Source organism: Eurosta solidaginis, chromosome 5 (genome assembly GCF_040869045.1).
Source record: "Eurosta solidaginis isolate ZX-2024a chromosome 5, ASM4086904v1, whole genome shotgun sequence".
Taxonomy (NCBI): domain Eukaryota; kingdom Metazoa; phylum Arthropoda; class Insecta; order Diptera; family Tephritidae; genus Eurosta; species Eurosta solidaginis.
In genome coordinates this window covers 192,581,050-192,596,439 of record NC_090323.1, presented here as the reverse complement: position 1 = coordinate 192,596,439, position 15,390 = coordinate 192,581,050, and the positions used below count along the sequence as shown (strand labels likewise).

At 36.7% G+C, this 15,390-nt stretch overlaps 1 protein-coding gene across 1 annotated transcript in view; it reads left to right on the top strand.

Annotated features, from left to right (window-relative positions):
- The window catches only part of Lmpt (Limpet), a 958,773-nt gene that overhangs the window by 320,953 nt on the left and 622,430 nt on the right, over window positions 1–15,390 (top strand). The gene's annotated exons all lie outside the window — the stretch shown is intronic.

Genomic DNA, 15,390 nt, shown 5'->3' with positions numbered 1-15,390 from the left:
AATTTGGTACACTAGCTTATCTGGACCCAGAATAGATTGCTATTGAAAATTAGCGAAATCGGATGATAACCACGCCCACTTTTTATATACATAAAATTTTGGAAAACACAAAAAACCTGATAATTTAGTAAATAATACACCTAGAATGTTGAAATTTGACACGTGGACTGATATTTAGACTCTTGATAAAAATTTGGAAAAAATTTTCAAAATGGGCGTGGCACTTATGATAAAATCAATTTTACAAATATTATTAATCATAAATCAAAAATCGTTAAACCTATCGTAACAAAATTCGGCAGAGAGGTTGACTTTACTATAAGGAATGATTTGAAGAAAAATTAACGAAATCGGTTAAGGACCACGCCCACTTTTATATAAAAGATTTTAAAAAGGGTCGTGGACGAATAAAATAAGCTATATCTTTGCAAAAAAGAGCTTTATGTCAATGGTATTTCATTTCCCAAGTGGTTTATAACAATAAATAGGAAAAGCTTTAAATTTAAAAAAATGGGCGTGGCACTGCCCTTTTATGACTAAGCAATTTTCTATGTTTCGGGAGCCATAACTCGATGAAAAATTAACATATCATAATGAAACTGTGTACACATATTTTCTTTATAGCAGAAAATATTTCTAGTAAAAATGGACGGGATCGTTCAAAGACCACGGCAACTTAGATATAAAACAAGTTTAAAAGGGTCATAGACTAGAATAATAAGGTATAACTTAGCAAAAAATAGTTTTGAATCAATTATTTTTCACTTATCAAGTTTTATTGTAAGAGGAAATGTGGAGAAATTTTTTTTAACGGGCGGTGCCACGTGTTATGTAGAAAAGTAATTTATCTGAAATGAAATGTACAATTGAAGCTCACGCTGAGTATATAATGATCGGTTACACCCGAACTTAGACACCTTTACTTGTTTAATTATCAAATTAAATTGGATGCGGTAGAGCATTGACTCGTGGTTTGAATTATCATGTTAAGTGAGAAAAATATTCGCTCTGGCTATAATAGACTCCCACCTGTTGATATGATCCACCAGCAGCTCTTCACGACACTGCGCGTCAAAAATAAAGTTCTCTTAAACCAAACATCAGTCGCAAGCTATGCATAATAGCGCTGGGCAATAGCGCAAAATTTCGTGCGCTGATTAGGGCACTTGAAAATATTCGAATAATTAAATTAATCCAATATTCGATTTTTGATATTTGTACGTTCATTTGTCGAATTTCACTATTCGAATAGTTTATTTACTTAGATTATTCGAATAAACGCAACTCAATGATTATTCGATTTTCAATATCGAACTTCGATTTTGTATGAAGTGTTCATAAAAAAAAGTATCGTATATACATATGTATATTGTATATTTCTTCTTTGTTGAATCTTTGTTAATTTGATCGCTTAGTTGATATTGAAATTTGAAAGTGTCTGTCTCAAAAATTGTGTCCCCAAGTACAATTGTCCCAAATTTCCGATTCTGTTGAAAAAACATAAGTAAGCCTTAAAAATTGTTAGAAAAAATCAATGTTATGGTAAGAAAGTCAAAAAAATGGTCAAAAGTCGAAATATTTTACAATGTTTGTGAACACAAAATACGTCATCGCAAATATATTTTAAAAACAATGGAGACAGCTGCTTACTTCCAAGCCGATCATTCTACGATGGAAAGAGTCCTCGAGATGTGATGGGTGGCAGTAGGCTGACATGAGAGCTTTGACAACCGATTTCTCGAAAAAGTTTTATGGAACTTAAAAGTATGTATGCGATATTTTTGTCCATCTTGGCTTCAGGTAAGCGTGAGCAAAGTATTTAAATGCCATTTTGAACCACTGTGTACATAGCACATGATTAATTGCAAACATCTAGACCAATAACGTAGCACCAATGCATCTTGAGATATGTCCGATAATTTAGGGGATACTGCGGAACATTTTTGGTATTTTCGGTATTACATACTAAGGGATTACATTAGGGACAATTAAATACCAGACGTGCTTGGCATTATTTATGATTCTATTTCGGAATAATCATGAAATAGTCCATAAACGATTCACAATGATACCGAAATGACCTCGAAATAGTGTTCAAACCCATACCGAAGTTACCCCGAAGTAATCCCTAAATTACTCCAGGACAACCCCAAAATAGTCCCCAATATCATTAGGAAATGACCATAAATTGGCCTCAAAATGGCCCCGAAATAGTCCCCAAAAGATCCCAAAAACCTACATAATAATCAAACCTAATCAATAGTACGTTTACGTGAAATGCATACACTGAAAGAAATGGTGCTAGTAAAATCAACAAATCAGTTCTGTTGTTCTTGACTTAACGGAGATTCGGTGAAATTGATCGAATTATGGTTAATTCGACCGAGTTCTTTGTCAAGCGAACAAATTAGCTTATTCATTTCAACAGAAGAGCAATTGTCGCTCTTAAGTTAACAAAATTTTGTAGAATTGACAGACTACTAATCAATCTAACTGATTTTTCTGTTAACACAACTGATCTTACAGATCATTTCAACGGCGATCAACTGTCAATACATGAGCAAATTTCAAAGAGAATTTTACGCTCACTGCGCTCTCTACTTTGTACTTATGACGATGGTGCCACTTGTTAAAAAAAAAACACCAAAATAAGAAAACCATGAAATCGAAAAACACACAAAATGGGAAAACAAGAAACTAGTTTTCAGTTATCAATTCAAAACGAAAAAACCTCTTTTGAATTTACTGTGCAAAAAATTATGAGATACCGGAACACCTATCTATAGGGTACAATTTTGCAACTTCTAGTCCAAGCGAAATGCAAAATTGCGCCCTCTTGTTGCAAAAGTTTTGCTTGAACGAACAGTATTTTTCCAAAGTTAGTAACATGTTCAAGTTTTTATGAATTTTCACTCACGCGAACAAATCTAATAAGATAATAAAAAAAATTAAAGTGTTACGAAAATTAAACTTGCCGAATTACATGTAAAGTTACTCCAATGATGAATTACCTTCCTGCGATTTGATTCTTTACTTTTCTATAACTTACAAGTTCTCTTTTTAAAATGTTACGTCAAACATTTATACTACAAGTTTTGTTCGAAACAATCAATTGGGGCAACAACTACATGCGAGAGAGGAGAAATTGAGAATGAGCTGAGCTACAACTGAAAGAATTGAGAATCAGTTTTGTGACTACTATTTTCATTTCTATATTCATATGTATGTATATGTAGCAAGCATGCGTATTTATGTATTCACATATTTACGTATTATATGGCGGCCGCCGTGGTGTGATGGTAGCGGGCTCCGCCTACCACACCGAAGACCCTGGGTTCACACCAGGGCAAAGCCACATCAAAATTTTAGAAACAAGCTTTTTTAATTAGAAGAAAATTTTCCCACGGCAGTGTTCTGCAAGCACTCTGAGTGTTTTTCTGCAATGAATGCTCTCAGTGAGAACTCATAGGCCTTGCAGATGTCGTTCGGAGTCGGCATAAAACAAGTAGGTCACGTCCCGTCAATTTTTAAGAAAAATTAAAAAGCAGCACGACGCGAATTGGAAGAGAAGTTCGGCCTAAAATCTCTTCGGAGGTTATCGCGCCTTACATTTACTTACATATTTATATGGCAACATAGGTACTTTTATACAAAGCTGTCGCAACAACTTTTTTTGTTCATTTGACTACTAAAATGGTCAATTACGAATCAACGATTTGTGCGCAGTTGATTCAACATCTTGTTGTGATGGATAAAAATTGACAGAAATTTCGGTTGAATTGACCCGTATTTCGGTTGATTTTACCAGTCTTTTTCTTTCAGTGTATCTTCACACAATTTAATCAGTCTTGACAGAAACCAAGTAATTCTTCATATTCAGTGAATTAAAAGCAACAATTGCAATATCTTAATGCTCATTGATATTTTCTAAATCAAAATCATTATCACAGTAAGTTGGCGATTAACTATTTAGTAGCAAGCAACGCCAGCCAATAAAACTTCGATGTAAAAAGCGCCAATTAGCAGCACGAAAGGAGCTCACGTCTTCCTCCATCTGTTTCTCCTAACTCAGTAAAGTCGGAGAAGTATGCGTATCTTAGCTGAAATTGCCTGCCAGCTCTGAAGATATGATCAATTCGGTTTCGTGTTCTCTGATAAGTAGACAGCGCAATAGCCTGATGTATCTTTTTACGCTGAAACCTTGTACTGCACATGATCTTTTATTGAGCCGCGGCGAAATCAATCACCTTAAGCCCACTAAAAAAATAAAAATAAATGCAAGGCGTGATATACCTCCGCGGAGCTTTAGACAGAGCCTCTCTTCCGATTTACGTTGGATAACTTTAATTTTTCTTAAAATATGTGCGGGGCGGGACTTGTTTTATGCCGACTCCGAATTTTAAGTGCAAAGCAGATGAATTTTCACTGAGTAGGTTTTCATGACAGAAATATACACGGGGTGTGTTTGCCAAACCACTGCCGATTGCACCCCCCTAAAAAAACTCCTAGGTTATGTTAAATTGAGCTGGCCGGTCTATCCAGATCTCGCATAGATTGAATGTGGCCATAGTGTTACAAGAATTTTTTTGACCACCAAACGGAAAACCCCGAAATAAGTAGTAAGACTTACGCTACAAAATAACTCCGTTCTCTTGGGGAGTATTAAAAGATTCTAGGACCTATCTTAATAGGTAGTGTGTCACTCCTTGAGCCTTGACCTAACGAACGCAGGACACGAACACAATTTGAAACAACTTTTTTATGTAGATTTTCGCCACTTTCGTTATGTTAGGATCGCTCCGGGTCTTTGAGATCATTTCTGTATTATTTTGGATTTTGCGGGTAGTTTTTATTAGGTACTATTTCGAGATCATTTTAGGAATCTGTCAGGGTAGTGTAATTTCGGCATTATTTTCGCGACTATTTTGGGATAATTTCGTGACTTTGAAATCATTTTGGCATTTTGGTTCGAAGAAATTCATTTATAAGTACGAAAAATTATCGACCTATTATTATCATCGGTATCGGTAAGCTATCAACATGTTACAGGTAACAATCGATATCAACAAGCTGTCGTTTTTTTGTCGGCCTATTGTAGCATTATACGTCACACCCACTGTATTGTATCATTATACGTCACACTCACTGTAACATTTCATGGCGATCCTGCCAGCCTAGGTCAATAACTAGCACAACTGCTAAAAGACCTAGCTGGCCAGAAGAGCCTGTCAGTTCGGAAAAATAAAGAAAAAATAAAACCCAGGATTCACCTTATCGAATCAAATCAACACTCACCCAATGAAATTAACGCCCAGCTCTCGGCTCGTAGTCAATAACTTATTTATGTGGAAAAGATTTTATACTGAAGTTCTATCGATAACAAAACGATATCATTCTGATAGAAAATCGATAAATTTTCGATGACAAGACAATAATTTTTCGATAAAAAATCTTTTCTTTCCCTTTTTTCCTTTCCATTGTATTCCATTCCTTTCCATTTTTATTTAATTTTTTATTTTTAGGAGTGTATTGATATCTCACTTCGTCATAGTCGGGTAGTGGAACGTATATTGCATCATCAGGAATTGTGTTAGCGGGCCCTTCATCGGTCTCATTATCTGGCAATGAGGAAGCGTGTTCCCTCCATACCTGCAGCACGCTTCTTATGTCGGTTTTCACATCACCATAACCGGTTTTCTCCGTTCATACAACCTTTTGTTACCAGCCGTATATTCTGATATAATTTTCGAGCATTTTTTCTTTCTGTGAACATCTGAAGCTTCTCACACTCACGCCGCTAGGTCACTTGATACTTACTTGATGATGGGTCTTTGTCTTCATTTCTTACGTCACGATATTGATCCAATAAAGCGCGTTTTGCTGCGCCCAGGCGCAACGTGACCCTCTATCCAGCGTCCTTTCTTTTTGAGGCAGCGCAACGATCCAGTTGTTTTTTAGGGCTCGGTGGAGTCTAATGATTTCCGCGACGGCAGTACGTAGTGCAGGAGAAATGTACTTATACTGTTGTGCACATCGTCCCGCCCGCGATTGGATTTAGTAATGAAATGTGAAGGCTGGTAGTACTCATCAGTTGTCTACTGCCATAACTGGTGATAGCCAGTTTTCTTAATCAGTTTGAAACACAGGAGTTCTCAAGCTAAGATGCCAATGTGCTGAGAGACGTACTTAATAATATCATCACTAGTGACAGACGATGTGAATAACGATAACTGGAACGAAGACCAGGGCGATCCACAGCCTCGAACTTAGCTCTGTTCACGGACGACTGCAATACTGCCTTTTCGGCTGGATGCCAGGTTGACTGTCTATATACAGACTTCTCGAAAGCCTTTGATAAAGTTTCTCATACAGTACTACTGGAAAAACTAGCATATATGGGCTTCTATTCCCGCTTTTTGGAGACGTTGTGTTGTTACCACTGATGGTGTGTTCTCAGAACCTTTCATTGCCTCTCCAGGGTACCGCAAGGGAGCGTCTTAGGCCCTCTACTATTTGTTCTCTTCATCAATGACATTAGTAGCTGCTTTTCCTTCGCAAATTTTTTACTTTATGCCGATGACGTCAAAATATTCGCCAAAGTCCAAGATGCCTCTGATGAAGCAAAGCTTCAACGCGATATCAACGCAGTTCATTCATGGTGTCTTCGTTCTCGTCTCTCTTTAAACATAAAGAAATGTTTTAAAATGACATTTGCTAAAATTTTGCATTTTCGAAGTACTTCCTACCACATTTATGATACTGTCCTTCAGAATGTTGTAGAAGTAAAGGACCTAGGAGTTTTTTTTACCCGAAACTGTCTTTCAACAAACATGTGGATTTCATCATTGCGAAGGCCTACTCTGTTTTAGGTTTTATTCGTCGGAACTGCACCAAGTTCTTAGACCCTTATACTCCTAAAATGTTGTATATAAATTTTGTTCGCTCACACCTTAAATATTATCTGGAGGCCATATAACCAGCTATCAATAAAAAGAATAGAACGTATTCAAAAGGTGTTCAATAATTTCGCTCTACGGCCCCTCAACTTTGATACTCCCATTCCACTCTATGCATCCCGTATTATGCTATTTGACTTACAGTCTCCTTGAATTTCATGTTTAATGTTATACATGGTACCATAGATTGTCCTTTTCTTCTGGAAAGGATTATTTTTAACATTCCAAAGCGAAATCTTTGCGTCACCTATCCTTTTTACTGGAAAAAGTCAAAACTAAATTTGCCAGTAATGCTCCTCTTGAATAATATTCTATCTCAGAGCATCTCCCTTGATTTTTCCATGGGAAAACAAGCTTTTTTGAATATTTTACTCTCTTATTTTAAGTAGGTATATACTATTTTCTATACTACACCGTTTTTATTATTCTGTAAGAAATGTTCTTTCATAGACAGTATTGAATAAATAAATTCTGGACGGAAAATTATCCTGGTGTCACTGCGCACACTTGGATGCCACAAGGCCTGAACCGATATCTGAACCTCATTGAGTGCACAAGTCCCAGGAGACCGGTATAACAGGATACCCCCTCCCCTCCTATTCAAATTCGAAGTCCTCTTCGACCTGGATTTAATTCTTTTGGGTGAGGGTTGATTTCGCCTCTGCTGCCATTCTCGAGCCACTACAATCCACATAGTTGGAATCAAATTTCATAGCACCATACCCCTTTTAATAAAAATTGTAGCAGTTAACAACTTCTCGTAGAATTCTTGATTTAATTTTTGCTGTCATAGCTTCGGTTTTGGTTTTTCCTACGTTGTTTTTGTTTAGCTATCTGCGAGCTACATATGTAAATGCATAGCTACCACATACCTATCGTCATTAGCGTAATTTCATTTATTTTGTAAAATCTATTTAATTTGTAATGCAGTGCTGCGGCTTACTTGAGAATCTCTAACACATGATTACCGGTTTTACTACAATAAACAAATTTACTGCAACCTGACCTGCTTCACTTTTGGCTGAGAATTTGTTTTTGGAAAAACATTCACACTGTCGTTTGTGGCGTCTCGAAACCGAACCGTCGTATATGTGGTTGTAAAAAAATAAAATAGTAAAACTACAAAATTAGCTAATAAAAATTCAAAATAAAACAAGAACCTTTCTATGCATCAGAGTAGTCCGCCACGAAGGCGCTGCAAGAAGTCAACAACTAAAAACAAAAAACCTAGCCCAAACCACAAAAAAAAAGTTATGTTCATTTCTGCATATAACTGAATCCCCACCGTTGTTTTCGCTTTAATTAACACAAGGCAATGTTTTTTGTCGTCGAGTGATTTCGTCATCACATGTGGACATTCCATAGCAGAGAAAGATACTGATGGAAAATAGAAGAGACGTGAAAAAACGGTGTACGTTTAGAAAACTAATGTTTTTAAATTAACTAGAGTTCGCCCAGCGGTTGAAACAGCGGTTGACCAAAATATACTTATATTCAAAAGAAACAAATGATTCCTAATTTTTGAGAAGAATTTCGCCGAGAAGTTGTTGTTTTATTACCGATGGAGTTTTTCATTTGGTGTCGGATTGTTATTGTCATCGGCTTCTTACTGGTTTCATCGATTTTATATTTATTTATCGGTATCTGCTACATAACATACCGATGAGTTGCCGTAAGCAAATCGATGATACGCCGATGACAGATCGATAATTATACTCAGCGTGCTTTGTACACAGAGTATATTAACTTTGATTGGATAGCGGATGGTTGTACAGGTATAAATGAATCGAGATAGATATAGACTTCCTTATATCAAAATCATCAGTATCGAAAAAAAATTTGATTGAGCCATGTCCGTCCGTCCGTCTGTCCGTTAACACGATAACTTGAGTAAATATTGAGATATCTTCACCAAATTTGGTACATGAGCTTATCTGTACCCAGGATAGATTGGTATTGAAAATGAGCGAAATCGGATAATAACCACGCCCACTTTTTATATATATAACATTTTGGAAAACACAAAAAACCTGATTATTTAGTAAATAATACATCTAGAATATTGAAATTTGACATGTGGACTGATATTGAGACTCTTGATAAAATTTAAAAATATTTTTTTAAATGGGCGTGGCACCACCCACTTGTGATAAAATCAATTTTACAAATATTATTAATCATAAATCAAAAATCGTTAAACCTATCGTAACAAAATTCGGCAGAGAGGTTGCCTTTGCTATAAGGAATGCTTTGAAGAAAAATTAACGAAATCGGTTAAAGACCACGCCCACTTTTATATAAAAGATTTTTAAAAGATTCGTAAACGAAAATAATAAGCTAAAGAGCTTTATATCAATAGAATTTTACTTTCTAAATTGAATTATAACATTAAAGTGGAAAACACTAAAATGTTTGAAAATGGGTGTGGTACCGCCCCTTTTAAGATTAAGCAATATTCTATATTTCGGGAGCCATAACTCGAAGAAAAATTAACATATCGCCATGAAATTGTGTACATATATTTTCCTTATAGCAGAAAATATTTCCAGGAAAAATGGACGGGATCGGTTAAAGACCACGCCCACTTTTATATAAAACAAGTTTAAAAGGGTCGTAGTCTAGAATAATAAGCTATAACTTAGCAAAAAATAGTTTTGAATCAATGATATTTCACTTATCAAGTTTTATTGTAAGAGAAAATGGGGAGACATTTTTTTTTTATGCAGAAAAGTGATTTATCTGAAATGAAATGTACAATTGAAGCTCACGCTGAGTATATAATGTTCGGTTACACCCGAACTTAGCCTTCCTTACTTGTTTCAAATCTATACATTTTCGATAACAAATCAGTAACAAATCAATATGAAACCGATAGCACGCCGATAACAAATTGATATCACTCCGATAACAAATCGATAACTTTTGGATACCATATCGATAACTGTAAGGTAAAAAAATCCGATAACATTTTCATAACAAAATTAATAATCGATAGCTTTTCGATACAAAATCGATAATATTACAACAACATATCGATTATACGCCGATAGTATAAGTCGATAAATCATTGATATTTTTTGACAGTAAATCGGTAAAATAATAAGTTATAAAAGACACGAATACAAAACGTGCTCAACCGTTTCGTCATTCAGCTCGCAATTTCTGCATCCGTTGTTACTTGCCTTGCTAATACGCGTGTGATGCCAGAAGGCAGCTAGTATGCCCATCGTGAGATTTAAGCCTTCTCTCTTCAGAGGAATGAGCCACTTTGTGATTTCAATATTGTAAGTTTTGCCCTTGATCTTAGAAATTTTCCAGCTCCGCGCTTCTGTCCACGCCCTTCCTTCTCGATAGATCAAATACACCTCCTGTATCCTTTTGATTTCTCCCAAACGGGACGTATACCGTCGATTGAGCGAGTGCTCCACTCTGCTTTGTCAACTCATAGGCCTATTCGTTACCTTCTATCCTTTTATGACCAGGAACCCAATATAGATGTATAGTACTGCCTGAGCGAAGTTTTTCCAAAGCTTCTTTGCATTCCAGAACACTTCTTGATGAAGTAATGTGTGATTTATTGCCTTAGTCGCCGCCTGACTGTCAATATATATAATGCCGCGACAGCCGCTTAACCACGCTTCCTCCAGAATTTCTGCTGCTTTTTCACGACTATAATTTCCGCCTGAAAGACGTTGCAGTAATCTCTTAGCCTGTATCCGTTAATTTAGAACCATCGGTATACATATGTTCTGATATTTCTCCACCCTTACACCAATATAACGGCTCAATTGGGGCCGCAATATCTCCTTCAAAGCTCAGGAAAACGGCCATATATACTGTTTTCCCGATATTAGATAGGACTATACTGCTATGGCCATAAGTCCTGCACTCAAGCTGCCCTAAGGACTTAAGGTCTGCAGGCGGAATGTGTAGAATGGCAAGCAAGGATGCAGTTGGGGTAGTTTATAGGGCTCCTGTTACGTTAATCATTGATACTCTGCCAGCCCCCTCAAGCTTTTATATATATATATTCTTCTTTGTGTGGCTGTCCACCAAACAAGGACCACATAGTAAAGTATGGGTTTGACAATTGCCGTAAATACCCAATGAGAGAGTTTGGGTGATAGGCCCCACTTGCATCCTAACATCCTCTTGCATGCATACAGTGTCGCGGAGGCTTTCTTCACTCTCTCTCTTTCACATGGTGTTCCTACGACAACTTACTTTCTACTAAAACTCCTAGATACTTGGTGCTATATTTTTTTTTTGTAGGGTTACCTTTCCAAGCTAGCGCTCAGTCCAATTAGGGACCTTATACTTCCTAGAAAATAATACTACATTAGTCTTTTCCGCGTTGGCAGCTAACCCGACTCCAGATGCCCAAGCATGTACATACCAAAATACCTTATCTAACAGACAGCTGATTGTTGTTAGGCATCTGCCGCTTATGATGTCTGTAACTTCATCTACATATGCCGTAATATTGACTAGTCCTTTGTCGCACGGCCTTAGAAACTGGTTGATAACTGGCGTATACAGCATTTATGATATAACCCCACCCTGTGGCGTTCGTCTGTTTACAGATTTGTTTGTCTCGCATATACCACATTGCGACGTAACCATTCTTCAGCTTAACATGGAGCCGATCCAATTTATTAACGCCGGATTAAATTCAAATGAGTTGGGACTGTGTATGATTGCCTATTCGAGACATTATTGAAAGCTCCGACAATGTCCAAAAAACACCTAGGGCATATTCCTGGTGTTCCGTGGCATTCTCTATATTCATGACTACCCAATGCAATGCAGTATTGACTGACTTGCCTTTGATATAAGCATGTCATGCTGAAGAGAATAATCCCTCATCATATTTGATTTTATTTTTCAAAGTTGTAAGAAGCCTTTTCATGGAAACAATAAACAAATTAAATGAAAGGTCCGATAGTGGCACGGAATGCAAAGAATGCTGAAAATAAATAGGTTTTCTAGGTTGGGTGAGATTGAATTGGCCGGTCCATGAATACCTCACAAAGACTGAATGAGTCCGTAGTGAAGTTTATTTAACGACAAAACTGAAAACCTCTATCAAAAACCAGTACCTATGTTATAAAATAACTCCGTCGTCTTGTCAAATACTAGAATCTTTCTAGGACCTATGCCACTTCATGCTTCTAGATCTTACAGCTGTATCACTCCAAATAGCTGGAAAGTGCGAGGCACGAGCAAAAAACGTTTTCGATCGTTTCCTCCTCGAATCCCACACTTTCTACATCTGCTATCACTGACCAAACTTAATTTAAAGGCATGTGACGCCAGAAGGCAGTGTCATGTCAAAATACCCGTCATGAGTCTACAGTCCTCTCTTTTTAATAACAGAAACAACTTTGTAAGTCTAAGGTTGTAAGACCTACACATAATTTTCGACACTTTACAGCCCCGTGCTCGGACCCACGCTCTTCCCGCTTGGTCGGTCATGTGCACCTCTCGCCTTCTCTTAATCTCGCCCAATCTAATTGGGACGTCTACGGAGCAATCTTCAAGGGATCTGCCCTTTTTAGCTAGTTTTTACACTTTTTCATTCCCATCTATTCCCATATGCCCTGGAACCCAATATAGATGTATGCTTCTCCCTGTCCCGATTCTCTCCAAAGACTGCTTACACTGTAACACGTATTTAGATGCTGTGCTATGCGAGGTTAATGCCTTAATTGCTGCTTGGCTATCAATATAAAAGCTAAAACGTCTGCAGTTTAAGCTATTATCTTCCAGTGTTTCTACTACTTTGGTTGCGGCTAATATTTCCACTTGGAAGACGCTGCAGTGATTTGGCAGCTAATAAAAAAAATAAATAAATAAATGTAAGGCGCGATAACCTCCAAAGAGATCTAAGGCCGAGCTTCTCTTCCAATTTGCATCATGCTCCTATTGATTTTCCCTACAAATCGGCCGGACCGGACCTACATGTTTTATGCCGACTCCGAACGGCATCTGCAAGGCAGATGAGTTTTCACTGAGAGCTTTTCATGGCAGAAATACACCCGGAGCGCTTGCCAAACACTGCCGAGGTGCGACCCCTCTTAGAAAAATTTTCTTCTAATTGAAAAACCTTATTTCCAAAATTTTGATGTTGCTTTGCCCGGGGTGTGAACCCAGGGCATACGGTGTGGTAGGCGGAGCACGCTACCATCACACCACGGTGGCCGCCAGTAGGATAGGATATGCTTATTTTCGGATCAGCACAGTATACCGCAGACCCTACTCCTTCCACTACTTTTGAACCATCTGTGTACACATGTATCGCCTCGTCCGACATTTGAGCACCCTTGCGTTGTAAATCCACCTCTATTGTGGCTTTAAGAGCCCGAAGCACAGATAGGGAAGCAGGTAGTCTGTTCATCTTACAGCCGTCGGGGTTGTTTTCAGGGATCCCGTAATGCTAAGCATTGATAGCCTGCATACTAGTAACTGGAAAATATTTCTAATCAAAATTTTTGTATAAATTTAATAAATAAATTTTCAATTTATATTATTAATAATTCGCGACATTTGTGGTGATATTTCATTTCGCATTAATGAAGTGGAAAAATTCACAAAATCGCGTCGAAAGCACAAAAATTCTGAGAATTGTTTACCTTAAAACTTTTCACCTGTTTTTTTGTTTGTCTGTTATTTGCAATAACACACAAACAACTTTTTATAAAATGGTAATAAGCATTTTGACCAAATTATTAATAAATAGATAGAAAGAAAGAGCAGCAAAAATAAATGCAAAAAACAAATAAATTATACGATTGACTGCTGATTTTTTATTACAGTGCAAATTGTAAACCCCCACGACATTTTTTTTGTGTTGAAACCGCATAACAAAAAAAAAAAAAAGGAAAAAAAAAAGTTGCTTCAAGTAATAGGTAACAGTGCTGCTCAAAATTTTTTGTATGGAATTGCGAATCACAATACATGTACAAAATTGTATGTGCACTGAAAATTTTTTTGTGTTTAAAAAATTTTAATTGTTTGAGATCGGAAAAAGTAGAATATTTGCTTTTATGTTACAAAATATTTGCTTAAAATAGTACGTCAATAGTTATATCACCAACATACAAGAGCCAATAAATTTAATTCTGAAAGTAGCGAAAAATTACATTAACCTCTAGCATCAAGTTTTGTGGGAACATATTCTATACATATATCGTCGGAATTTGGGTTTCAATAATCATGCTAAAAGCGAATGTAGAGATTTCCGCGAATGTTGCATTGGAAATTGAATTTGAAAACTTTTGAAATGCTTAATTAGAGGGCTCCGTGTTGTTTGTTTCAAATTTGTGTTCAAATTTACATACATATATTAGTAACAGATATTACTGAGGTGCTGATTTAATAAAATGCTTAACAAGTAAATGATAGGCATGGTTACTTTACGGTTCCCCCCACTTCCAGTCAAAAAATGTCTCATAACAAAGAAAAATAATATACCGATTTGAAACAAAAAGTCACAGAAAGTATCCCGTAAGAAGAGTCTCTAGTTCAAAATGAGTGCTTTTCTACTGCATTCTGAACCACTAATAGTTCGCCATCTATCTCTTTTACATGTTTTCAACTGGTGAATTTAACATTGCGATCTCCTAGGCGGTGGAAATTGTCGCCGCTGTTTTAACTTTTCACTAGTTCCTAACTATGTATATACAAATTTCTTTTTGGTGCTTTTTCGATAGTTACGTACTGGTGGAATAGTGTTGAGAAAGAGCCATACTCATATGTAGTCGTAGCTCATTAAAGCTGGTATCAGTTTTTGTCGATTGTATAACTGAAAATATAGCTATTAACGAACTAATATTTATTTGGCACTCTAGTTCTGAACCAGAATTTTTTATCACTACTTAGGTACTGACTTTCCTTAAGGGTAACTAACTAACGTCATATGAAGTTAGAATAGGCACCTCTTGTTTTGGTACAGTCTTGCTTACATTCTTTGGTCATATGCCCCATATATTTAAGCTCCGCGGTCAATTATGTATCTGTTTTAATTTTATTTATGAATCAATTTTGATAACAAATTTTTTTCAGTGCTATAATATTTTTGAATAATTTTTAGTTGTCAAAATGTTAGTGTAAATTTTTTTATCATACACAAGTGCCTGAGCTTCATACGGGAGTGCCTTTTCTTGGCACTTGCACTTGAAAGCTTGACAGATTTAATGACAAGATTCACACTGATAGAAGTGTTAGCCACAGAGCTGCTTTCCAAACTGGTCTCTACTACAAAGCTCCACTCAAATGGAGCGCTAAGTTAACACTAATTAAGAACTTGTCCGATCGTTGGTTCATCTCATTAATTGCCTTGTTTGGCTATGTTGCTGTCTACTTTACTTGGGAATTTCTAAGTTAAATGCTCATTCTATTCCACTCCATCTCCTTTTCGCTTTGTTCTGGTGAA